The 12,843-nt window shown below is 37.3% G+C and overlaps 1 long non-coding RNA gene across 1 annotated transcript; it reads right to left on the reverse strand.

The window, feature by feature from the left end:
* Window positions 1-2,018: 2,018 nt before the first annotated feature.
* Window positions 2,019-10,344, reverse strand: LOC140338632 (uncharacterized). Its single transcript, XR_011922282.1, has 3 exons — window positions 10,110-10,344; window positions 3,939-4,068; window positions 2,019-3,864 (listed from the first exon to the last, which is right to left on the reverse strand). It is a non-coding gene; the product is annotated as an uncharacterized lncRNA (long non-coding RNA).
* Between the last annotated feature and the right edge of the window lie 2,499 nt (window positions 10,345-12,843).

Here is a 12,843-nt window from a genome sequence, read left to right on the forward strand (position 1 = left end):
ATAAAAAAAATACATTTACCTTGTTCCGTTGGCGTCCCCCCGCATCCTGCTGGTCCCTGCAGGTCCTCGGGACACGTCTCTGGACACGTCATGTCTTTCTTCGATCTTCAATCGGCGACTGCGGAGACGTTCTCTGGGGTTTCCTGGTGATGTCGGTGCAGGCGGGAGGATCGGGTGGAAATTAAAAAAATATTGTAATGGATTCAATACAAAATGGCTGTATTGAGTCCAATACAAAGAAATCCTTATAGAATATATAAATAATTTTATTATATATATATATATATTATACATGCTACTGTACAGTTATATTACAGGTTTCACATAAAAATTGTTTTACATATCTTTGTGTTTTTTTATTTAAAGTTTAATATTAAATTTATTAAAAAGTGGACGTATTTCGATGAGTTATGCCTAAGAATTATAGGCCTACAATGTAAAATAAATTTCCATGAAAAATTGTAATGCTTTTTTGGTGAAAATACATACAGAATTACACCGCTAGGGGTTTAATATTAATAATAAAAGGGGTTGAGAGCTGGAGCATGGTCAGAAGCAAGAGCCAAGGGGTCAGAAGCTGAAGTTGAGAGGCAGTGCATGGTTGGAAGCCAGAGGTCAAAGCTGGAAGCAAAATCAGGAGTAAGTCTGTATGTATGAGGAACAAGGCTGATCTATAAACAAATATTTAGCACAATGTGCAGGGAGCTGGATCCTTATATACACAAACAAGTGCAAACACCTGTGTCAATCCATCCAGCTAGATCCTTTAGGATCTCTCTCTGGTAGTGACTGGTAGCATTACAAGTTGCATTTACTCTTCCCTCTCCTGGCTCTATTTACCAAGACACAGATTTTTTTAACTGGGCCTTCACCTTCAGACGCCATGGAAGCCGTGTAAGCTGTTATGGCTATAGATTTACTTATTATAGTTATACCACATTTTACTGCCTAATATTTAAGGTGCAGCAATGTGTAATATGTTGGCGCTATATAAATACTGTTAAATAAAACAACATAATATAGTTAAGGCTACGTACACACGTCAGATGATTCTCATCCAATTCTTGCCTCAGGGCTAGTATCGGACGAGAATCTGACGTGTATACAGCAGCCATCCAACGTCTTCATGGATCTGTTCTGGCGGATCCACGAACGATGAGAGATGAATGACCGCAATGCAAATGGAGTGAAAGTAGCGGGGAGCTGCTGGCTCATCCCCCCCCCCCTCTCCCCATAGAGCAGAACGGTGTACGCCGCTTTATTCTCTAACCAGCCATTGTTTGTAATCAAGATTTTTAAAAATCAAAATAGTGGTTCAACTTTATTTTATCATTTTAAGCTTTATTCTGATGTGTGATATATTTTACTATTTTTTATTTATTATTATTCAGACTCATTAAACTGTATAGGCATTAGATACATTAGAGTGGAAGTCAGTGGGAAAATGCCTCCATTGATGGCCATTGGAAGGAATGTCCTGCTTGCAGATAGGCAACTATATCATTAGTGTGACCTGAGTCACAAATTGCTTATTTCTTATGGAAGTGACTTGTATATCAAGGCAACTAGTAATGCAGTATTGGGGCATGTTGCTAGGGTACTCAGCACATCCCTGTTTCCCCTGTGGGTGTCAGGACTGAACGAATTTCTAAATGCCCTGTATGGGGGTTACTTCATCTCAGCCAGGCCAATCAAGATGGGCAAAAATTGGAATGTGGAAGAAAGACGGCGGCACCCACAATGGAATGGGGTCAGGTGAGTGTCTTCTAGATTTAGTTTTGCTTTAGGTTTCTAGCCCAGTTCAGTTGACTTCTACAGAGCATCCTTCTTTTTCTGTTGGGAAGAGTGGGGGATGTTCTGTGGTCTTAACACACTTTGTGCCCTACTATGACAACCCTGCTGCCTCATAAATCCAGAACAGTGAGGGCTTTCACCTTTGCAAAGACAACATATTACTCACAAGATCACCAGATAAAAACAAAAAAAAAAAAGAAAACTAACACAGAAACCACTTTTAATTCTTGATTTTATTTAAATACATACACACACTAAAAAATAATAATGGTATGGGGTTTCTGGTCTGCTTGATAGTTTTCCTTTATGGAAGACAACCAGTAATTATGTGGAGGATGCATAAAGATAATACTGCCAAAATGATTGCAAAATTTCTATTTTTGTTTAATCGAACATTTGAAAAATTTCTAGTGTAACAGCTTTAGCCTTGTGTATCATTTTATGTTATATTAAAAAAAATAATATTACTACACCTACTATTAAAAAATGTGCCGTAATGCAGAAAAATACAATAATAAATTCTATATGTGTATCAACAAATGTCGTGTTTCATGCCATTTACATAAGGAAATTAAAATTTTAAATTAAAAATTAGGATTTTACTTTATTTTTTCAATATCATTATTTTTTTTTGTACTCTGACTGCCGGTCAAAGATTTGGCAGTATACTTTTAATTTTATTCTGTCTGGATGCCAAAAGCTTTTCATAGCTCTTTGTTAAGTTTTCAGTCATCTCCCTCTTCTTAGTTAAATTATTTCTGAAATTAACTTCTTTTGTCCCATTTGGGAAATAGGGTCTGAGAGAATTAGGCTTTTTTAAGATGGTTGTCAGGCTGCTAAATGTGTCACATTAATAAACTGTAACCTGAGATCTTTTTGCATAAGATCAGCAGGGTCCTTCAGGCCTCCAATTGTTTTGCTAATCAAGATTATTGCTACCATTGAGATGTTGAAGTATAGCCAAACTGACAAAAAATCAGCTTCCCATGAGATAGTTCTGTATGTTAAGTCAGGGTGCTGGCAGATATTACCATATAAATGAAGTCTGTTCCTTAACAGATACAGAAAATATGCAAACACACACACACACAAAACCTTATGCAACATAAATCAAACAAACTTCTTTTCCAAATTCTGCCATGCAAATCAAGAGTAGTGGAGCTTAAAAAAAAAAAAGAATTTGCACAAAACTATTTTTATTTCAAGCACGAAAGAGAAAAACTTTGCTCCCCCACTGATAGCAACAGGAGACTGATTATGCCTCCAAAAGTACAAATGGTTGTAGAAAAGGGGCACACCACTAAATCAGCATGTTCCATGCTTTTACATTCTGTAACAGTGGTTCTTGGATATATCTCAGGACAGGCGGCTTAAAAGAGTTATCTTTTGCCTAGAGGTTGAACATTGGAGAGCAGACTCCTGCTTCGTAAAGATTTGACCACGGATGATGCTTGAAAATACAGTTGTTACACATTCCGTCTCCTCCATGTCTTGTGTTTGGATAATTCTATTTTCCAGAGAGTGGTTTTTATATGGTAAAAAGGATTATTACAAAAGGGCAAGAAAAAAAAATATAGGCACAGTTCGGAACTAAAAAATGTATAATGGCTCTTCTATACTGCTACCTATTATAATGACAAAAGTACAACCTGTACTACAGTTAATATCTAAGGCTAGGTACACACGTGTGATAATTGTCATTAGAAAATGAATGACTAATGACAGATCAACGATTATTCACAATTATTTTAATTGATTGTATAGTGCGCGATTCTTTACATGCTGTAACGATACAATCGTTCAAATATAATCCACCAATAATGTACACGCATTAGATACGATCAATGGAACAATACAGTGAGTGAGTTCACAATCCAAGATCACTGAACGACGGAACCGCCAGGATGGTCGATTGTTTCCAGCGACATTTCTTGTTCATCGGCGTTGGTGACCTGCCGGTGTACTTTTTTCGGTCATTATTTTTTCGCTTCCGGCAACAATTATTGCATGTGTGTACGTAGCCTTACTTTTACTGCATTCCCTTCTGTATTCTCTTTTCTTAAAGAGGACCTAAACAAAAAGAGTAGACAACTCTTTTATATAAGGCAAAAATTACTAAAAAAAAAACAAAAAAACTCACTCACCTTTTGCAGATACAACCATCCCTTTGGAGGTTTTGGAGATCGGGTCTCGCAACGTCTTAGAATGCCTGGGAGCTGCCATCTACTTTGCCCTTTTTCCAACATCACCCAATCCTGCATCAAGTGATGTAGCCTGCGGTAGAAAGGAAAAAACATAATAAAGAATAATATTAATAGAGCCTAATAAAGAAAAAGCTCCTTCTGCGTATGTCAAGGACCGGGCATGCACAGAGGCCTCCTGGGGTGCATGATGCATTTATCCCAGGAGGCCCTGAGCTCCCATTCTGTCTCATTCAATGAAAATAGGGTTTTAACCCACCCTCCCCCAAAAAGAAAGTAATTTTTACCTTATATAAAAGGGTTTTCTTTTATATAAGGTAAAAATTTAGGTTTAGGCTCACTTTAAGCCTCCTACACACACCAGATGATTTGTGCTGGAACCCATCTTCTGTGGTTGTTTCCAGTGACAGATGAATGAATGAGTAACTGTACGAACAGCACTGTTCTGGTAAAATGGAATCAAATTGTGTTCTCCTTCATGGAATTGCACAGCAGTTGTTCTCAGTTGGTCATTCATCAATCCATCATGACTAATTGATGAACAGAATGGGGGACCAAATGTCAGATTTTGCCTGAGATGAACAGTCTGACATGTGTACGAAGCTTTTGGTGGGACGTCTGCAACCTAATTCTGCAAAAAACATGCTTCCTGTCATATCTCATCTATACTATTTTCCCAATGTAGCTATAGAGGGAGCTAGGATTGGCAACATGTCTGCCATTGTTCATTACAAAGGTTGGGGTGATTGGATTATAAGTTTACAACCGAAATATAAGGTTCTATCTGATGTTACAGGAAGTGGCAAGGACACCACTTATCTGGCACGATCCAAAAGTCAACAGGACCAGCAAGATCAACAATTTCTGTATTTACTAAGAATGCTCGTCTGGCAACGGAAAACTAATGCGGTCATGACATCTGGTAAGCTGCAATGTATTAATGTTGTATTTACAGGTCAAGTTATATTTTAATCATCATCATTTTAATAATCATATACCGGTAGTAGTACATTAGATAGTACAAGTGTTCCTTATGGGTCAAATCAAACTTAGACCATATATATTGACATTACTGATGTTATCATTGTAGATGCAGTAGTCATATTTATTGTTTAAAGCCACACTGTGCTTAATAAATCAGTTAAAGATATAAATAAGAGCTCATTTATTGATATGAAATGAAAGCAAATGTGCCATCATGGAAAGGCATATCACCAATGATATAATCAATACCAGGCACCTGGAAACCATTCCTAAAATACTCTTGAAAATACACTGTGCACAAAACACTTGTGTGACAACAGCAGCAACAACTATTTAAAACCACAAACTGTTTAAAATGCAACTATTTAAAGTGTTTCCCATTTGTTTCTGAAATGTCATGTCTAAAGGAAAAGAATACAATTTCTTACAAAAGAGCAACCATGGTGGAAATTAATGGGACCATTACTGACCAGGTCAGCTTCAAAGGGAGAAACATGCCCTTGCTGTGTTTGTAGCAGTGTGTGTCCACTTAAATGAGAAAGATCTAATTAATTTCTACAGTCAGGCACTTCCTCATAGAGATCAATTGAAGGCACATCATTTTTAGATACTTGAATTAGAAGCCTGCAGGGATTTTGGAGATCATTCATTCAAATTCTCTATAGGAGTAAACAAAAGTTGTATTTTAAAGTAGTAAGGAACGCAATGACTTTGTCACTAAAATAAATAAAAAAATAAAGCACATGAAAAGAATGATTACACTTGTCCCCCTGCCTGTGCCTCCAAACTTCGTTTTTTTGCAGGGATACACTTACCGAAAAATATCTGGTATGCAATACGTTAGAGTGGGCTGGATGCTGCAATCCCTGCTATAATCACCAGCCACTATATTACTGCCATTTGGTTTTTGGGGAGGCAGAAAAACACAGAAGTGGCACATGCTGTAGATTTTTAATTGCCATAGTTCAACAAGAAAGCAAACATTGGGGCACATAAGTACAGAACTGTACAGGTTTAAAAAAATAACCAGCTCTTTATGAATTCTCCTAGATTGTAAGCTCCTCGGGGCAGGGTCCTTTTGCCCTCCTGTGTCACTGTCTGTATTAGTCTGTCATTTGCAACCCCTATTTAATGTACAGCGCTGTGTATTATGTTGGCGCTATATAAATCCTGTTTATTAATAATAATAATAATAATTATAATAAAAAATAAACCTATGGTTATCTCCTATTGTGTATTTAAACTATTTCAATCCCAAAACTTAATACACGGCCAGTACGCAAAAGTCATACACTGCCAGGCCAAAAAAGTCCCTAAGCGTGTGGGGGCGGTGTTATGCTCTGGGATCATTGTGGGGGCAGGTTGTTGTGTGGTTACTGCATCCTCATAAAAGTGAACTGCTGCCTTGGTGGAGACACTACATGTGTTGGGTGGCAGAGAATGAATGTGGGTGGCAGTGAGTTGTTTAGTATAGATCATTGTTGCCTGCTGCCAAACTTGCAAAGCAGCTGAAAAGGTGCAAGCCACCAGGAGATATGTCCGATCGCTTGTCCTGCTGCAGGTCCAAACCTGCCTTTAGTTATTATTAAGAATAATTTCTGAGATTAATTTAGACTATAGCTGAAAAGTAAGCTGCACATACCCATTCTTATGTCCACTCTATTCATATTCATACAAGTGTTCTTGGGGGTCCATCAGCACCTTTCTAGTACTTCAAATATTATTTTACTCAACAACACTCAAACAATGCTCTATTGACTATTGCAACTATTATTACTACATCTACTACTATCACCACTACTAAAACTTGGTATATTAAAACTAATAAAGTATCCACTATTACTACTGCTAATAATAATAATTAACAAATAGTTTAAAACTGATTTGACCCACAATCAAGTGACCTTGATATTCCATTTTCTCCAATTATAAATATGCCAATAATAGTCACAAATGAGTTAAAAACATTCAGTGGCTCCAGCTGATCCACTTTAGCATTTAATTGTACCTAACGCCAAATTTGCACATAACTGATTCTGATAACTCCATATTGTAAGCTGATTAAAGCAGATTGAGTGAATATTACTCTTAATAAGAACCTCAGTCTATTTTAAGACCGAAGCTTTAAATGAAAAAAGCTTTAAATGAAAAGCAGTTAGATTCACTTAACACAGCCAATGAACATTCTTCCATGCATATGGAGAGCAGCTAATGTGGAGCCTATGACAGCACAGGATATGTTCTCCTTTGTTCACTGAAGCTTATATTATAAGTGTTTTTTTCTAGTTTAGACATACAAAGCTGTGCCATGTTTTCTATGTAACTCTAATGTATTTTATTGAAAGTGAAACCCCAATCACACCACTTAATGCTATAAATATGTACACATTTTTACAAGCCAAAAAAATCTGATTTATGTACCTCTTGCATGCTGCAAGACCTGTAACACACTGATTTCCTGAGTGGACAAATCAACCTTCCAGTTAGGCTTTGTGATTTTGCATGTCACCTCTCTTCCTTTAACCTGATTATTGGACAGTGAAACAGGATCACCATCTTTGTCCAATTAGCAAGGAGCTGGCCAAGAAGTAACCATGAAATCGGAAATATTCATTGTAGAAATGGAAAAAGCACAGTGAAAGAAAGGCTTGCTAATAAAACAATAAACAATATGTATTTAATTGTGTATTTAGTTGTGTCTGAAATTTTTTTGTTAGTTGAAAAGGTAAGAGATTCAAGGGGCATGTCATCCAGCTTCTTCGGGAAAAAATGCACAGAACAGGACGATGCACATTGTGAGACATTGATTTTTAAATTTTAGATTAGAGAACGGAGAATTGCAGCTACTCTGCCCTTTTTTACCAGCCTGCCAGCTCTCCGAAACAGCAGGTGCTTTTGTTAGAATTCAGCCTAATCCCAAAGTAGTCTGTGTTGTGATATTTGGGATTAAATTAGATTGTAAACTCTTCAGGGCAGGGTCCTTTCCTGTCTGTATTAGTCTGTCATTTGCAACCCCTATTTAATGTACAGCGCTGCGTAATATGTTGTCACTATATGAATCCTGTTTATTAATAATAATTGTTTCACACTACACACAGCTACAGAGATAAGTAATCTAATAAAGCTGTTTTTTGTCTTTCGCTGATAAATGTTTTTTAAACCTAACTGTGTATATGAATATTTATAAAATATTTAATTTTCATATTATAGGCTCAGTGCACTTTAGGATCCTATCAGATATTTATGCAATATATTGGGCCTATTTAAGAGTTTAAAGAGCTCCAAGACTAGGGGACATAGACTATCATGGGAGAACATGGGTGATCCAGCAAACCCAATATGGATCTTGTTCAGGTTTTAAACTATTGTCATTTAATAGCAAATAATTTTAAAGAAATTATTTCCAGGTTGTTTTAGATGACTCAGGTTCACCCATGATAGTCTATCGTCCTTAGTCTTGGAGAGTTTAAATAAATCAGGCACAATGTCTCTAAGATCTCCCAAATTTCCTCTTAGACAGCAAAAAAGGTGTCTGCACTTAAAAATGTCCCCCCAATTTCCTCTGTTAAATGTGACTACTCCAAAAAAAATGGACATTCCATCACTTTCTGTACCAAGGCAATGGTTACAACAGTGAACAGGAATCTCACCAGCAGAAATCATATAACCACCTTCCTTTTTTATGATCTGAACAATCCTGACAGTAGGGGGAACCAGCTGGCCCGGCCATAACCGAATGACCTTGTAAAGCAACTAGTATTACCCACTCCACTAGGCAGTGCTGCAGGCAACATAGGGAGTTTGGAAAATGAAAGTATTTCAATACCAGTGGCTCTTCTTGCCATTATCATTCACAGCAGGGACCATTGATCCCACCCCTGCCTGTACTGTTTAGATCAAAGAAAGTAAAAGTTGGCCTAGGACGAAATAGTGTACAGTAAAGCCCCATACAGACACCAGATCACTGGGCCTGATTTATTAAAGCTCTCCAAGGCTGGAGAGGATACACTTTTATCAGTGAAGCTGGGTGATTCAGCAAACCTAGAATGGATATGGTCCAGGATTCAAGGCATTTGCAAGCAAATAGCAAATGAAGACTTGAAATGAAGCACTTGAAGAAATCCACTCCAGGTTTGTTGGATCACCCAGCTTCACTGATAAAAGTGTACAGAAATCATTCCTGATCCTGATAATTGATGGATGACGTAGGGGGGCCCCTGAATACATATTAGATTTTCGCCTGAGATTAGCACAACAGCTTATCTGACATGTGTATAAAGATTCAGATACATTATCAAGTCCTGTAAAAAGCAGCTGTGAATGGTTAGGTATACAAAGACTTAGGCTGGGTACACACGTGCGATATTTGTCGTTGGAAAGGATCTTTCACAATCCTTTCCAACGACTGAGGACTGCACGATGCATGAACGAGCTCTGTACATACAGCACCGTTCTGCTCTATGCAGAGGGGAGGGGGAGAACGACGGAGTGGCACCCTGCGTCCTCTCCCCCTTCGCTTCCATTACGATCGTTCGTCGTCCATCGTCCGTGGAACCACCAGGACGGTCGTTCGGATGATGGACAATGGGCGTTGTACACACGCCAGATTCTCGTCTGATATCAGCCCTGAGCCAATTATCGGAGGAGAAGCATTGCACATGTGTATGTAGCCTAACAATAACTGGTTTCCATTATGATTGGATACATGATAGGAGTATTCACAGAGCCTTACAGACAGCAAGAAAAACCTTGCAGAAGTTCTTTTCAATTAAAAAAGTGCAAAATGCAACCTGCACATGTATTTTTGTTTTTTCATTTAGCAGCTGAGAAGTTCCAAGTTCACATAAAAAAGAAAGTTTTGGGACTAGAATTCTGCAAAGAAAATGTTACACCTTGTGTTGTTCTTCGGTTCAAAAGGCGCTGTCACTTAATCAAGAGAAAAAAAAAGGCAATAATTCATATGCAAAGCAGAAAGGGAAATTTTACTATTTGATAATAAAACATTGAAGCGCTTTGATAGCAAATGTAAAGAGGTGTGAAAGAGTGTTTGAGAAATAGACAGATATTTGTATAATCATACTTTATGTATTGCCAATCGAGAATAATAATGTATAAAAAGCCTCAACTTACCTCATCTAACTGGTACAGCCTAGGCATAAATAAAAGAGAACAATACAATTACTATTACGCACTGGCTGATCTGTAGCTGCATCACTGTGTATTCTTTATAATTGCTGGCAAGAAGATTAATGTTTTGCTACATATCAGAGGAAGGTCACAAGGGGACTTGCTGGGATGTCTAAACATCTAGTCTTTAAGCTCCCTTCTCTTTTCCCCCTCACGGAAATGAACTTGTAACACTCCCTCTAATTATGGAGATTTCTTTCTGTGCATTGTAGAAAAAAAAATCCCTATATTGTGTCTTTATGGCAGAAATCAACTGCTATGTTTACAGAGATCTTAGCAAAGGTTAATATTAATAGAGCTGTTTGGAAATCAGCATGTTTGCCACTTTTTGATGTTTTTGTGATGTCTCTGTTGTGCCCTAGAATACAGTGTGTTTATCTAGTTTTTAAAGGAGCACAGCCAAAACAAGCAAAGGGCATATATTTTCATTTATACATATACTAGGTTAGATTTTACAGATCTGTAGCATTGTGGTTAGGTTTGTCTTTTTAACTTTGGGGTCATTGCTTGCAGAACATTTTTTTTTTTGGGGGGGGGGGGGGCATCATTTAGGTAAGAGATTTTTGAATGCAGAACATTTTGCCAACTGAGAAACCTAGGAAAAACCTACTAGATTGTAAGCTCTTCGGGGCAGGGTCCTCTCCTTCTGTATCACTGTCTGTATTAGTCTGTCATTTGCAACCCCTATTTAATGTACAGCGCTGCGTAATATGTTGGCGCTATATAAATCCTGTTTATTATTATTAATAATAATAATAATAATAATATAATAATAATGTGTCCTATAAGTACATGTCTGCTGCCTTCTTAGACCTCTGATATATAATATGCTATCCTCATCCTGCTCCAGATACATACATACTATGGGACAGCCACAGCCTACTCAGTGGTTACAAATCTTTTTGCTGCTGGCCACATATCTTCAGGTTGACCGCAGACTTATATGGGGTGATCCTCTGAAGCTGGAACCCATAAATAGAAGGTTTATTAGACAACTATGAGGGTGCCAAAAGACAATAGTAAAAAGAAAAACACAGTTTACTCCATGTTACTGTTTAGCTGTATGTTAACTGCATTGGGAATGACACTCCAAGGCTCTATTAAATTATTAGGTATTGCACACACAGGGCCTGATTTTTTAAAGCTCTCCAAGGCTGGAGAGGATACACTTTCATCAGTGAAGCTGGGTGATCCAGCAAACCTGGAAAGAATCTTGGATTTCCTACAAGTCATTTGCTATTTGTTGGCAAATGTTTTCAATCCTGGACCAGATCCATTCTAGGTTTTCTGGATCACCCAGCTTCACTGATGAAAGTGTATCTGCTGCAGCCTTGGAGAGATTTATTAAATCAGGCCTATATTTGCCAATACATTCCAAAGATGACCTGCTGAGTTAGATTTACCAGTTCAGTTTGCTAAAGCTGAAGAGATTCATGGTCATTGTATTTATTTCCTGATCCAGTCTAAATCATCCCAAGGACTGTTAACATCAATTGAATCTCAGGAAAGATGTGTGTCCCATAAGGATAAACCCGACACTGTATAGGTTTTCTATCCCTTTTTTAGGAGAGCGTCCATTATAAGAATTATTATTTTTATTTTTATTATTATTAATAAACAGGATTTATAGTGCCAACATATTACGCAGCGCTGTACAATAAATAGGGGTTGCAAATGACAGATTAAAGCAGACAGTGATACAGGAGGAGAGGACCCTGCCCCAAAGAGCTTACAATCTAGTAAGTGGGATGACGATTTGATCTCATGAGATTTGACACACGTGCTTTACATTCTTCATACAGAGTCCATAAGAACCGCTTAGCTGTAAGATTCAAACAGCTGCTTGCAAATTGCCTAAATTGCTCCATTCTTATGCTGTATTAGCTTTATGTGAATACTTTATTTTAAATAGATAATTATTACATTATCAGATTTATCTGCTTTATGTTTTTTTTTACATATTTCACTTGTTCTTCCTTTATGTTAAAATATATAAATACAGTATATAAAAATATACATATGCTGTATATATGTTAATACTGAATAACATTTCCTTTCCTGTTTACAGTTGTCCATTTTCTTGAAAATTGGTCCTGAGAACTAGTTTAAAAGTTTCTGAGAATATACCTTATTATTACTTTTTTGTAATTTCAGACAGACATCAGACATTTTGCAGTTTCACTTCCTGCTATTTTACTATAGATGCTTTTTTTTTCGCCACATCAATGCCTAAAGCTTCTCCACTTCGTTATCATTTCATGCAGATAATGTAAAAATAACCATAATAATTACACTCATTTTGTGTTTCTTTAATTGTTGACTGTAATAGGTTTTCTTCCTTCCTTTTATTTGAAATCTCTACTTTGAGGCCCTAGAATTACTCAGCTCCTCATGCTAATCATCGACAAGGGCTTGCATTTAAAGATAGATTGTAAACTTCCTAATTAAAGCTTTGCATCACAGGAGCCCAAAAAAGGCCCACTTAGAGGTTAGGGGCTGTCACTGTGTGTGAGCTAAATATTCTGGGGACTCATTGGCCTCAGCGCACAAAACAGCATCACATGTGAGTCAGTTTAACTCTTTGTTAGTTTGATGCCATGCTATACATCAGGTCAGCAACAACTAATCAAAAGCACAAATGATGCAAAAAAAGACACAATGTCACTTCTAAAAGTTA

Source organism: Pyxicephalus adspersus, chromosome 9 (assembly GCF_032062135.1).
Source record: "Pyxicephalus adspersus chromosome 9, UCB_Pads_2.0, whole genome shotgun sequence".
In the NCBI taxonomy this organism is placed as follows: domain Eukaryota; kingdom Metazoa; phylum Chordata; class Amphibia; order Anura; family Pyxicephalidae; genus Pyxicephalus; species Pyxicephalus adspersus.